This window comes from Lipotes vexillifer, unplaced genomic scaffold (genome assembly GCF_000442215.2).
Source record: "Lipotes vexillifer unplaced genomic scaffold, Lipotes_vexillifer_v1.1 scaffold2328, whole genome shotgun sequence".
Lineage (NCBI taxonomy): Eukaryota > Metazoa > Chordata > Mammalia > Artiodactyla > Lipotidae > Lipotes > Lipotes vexillifer.
In genome coordinates this window covers 34,230-34,675 of record NW_006775234.1, presented here as the reverse complement: position 1 = coordinate 34,675, position 446 = coordinate 34,230, and positions in this window count along the sequence as shown.

The window sequence follows — 446 nt, the reverse complement described above, 5'->3', positions numbered from 1 at the left end:
AAAAAAAAAAAAAAAAAAAAAAATGTATGCAGTGTTACAGGCTGTGGCATCAGACAGTCCTCAGTTCTTTTGGCTTTGTCACTTGCTATTCATGTAATTTCAGGAAAGTTAAACTTCTCAAAGCCGTGTTGCCCTCCTTCATGAATGGTGAATAATAAAGGTACCAGCTCATAGTATAGCTGATGGTATTTTTTAAATATATATGTATTTTATTGAAATATAGTTGATTTACACTGTTATGTTAGTTTCAGATGTACAGCCAAGTGATTCAGTTATACACACACACACACACACACACACACACACACACATATATATATGTATACTTTTTTTACATTCTCTTCCATTAAAGGTTATTACAAGATATTAAGTATAGTTCCCTGTACTATACATTAGGTCCTTGTAGGTTATCTATTTTATATATAGTAGTGTTTATATATTAAAAT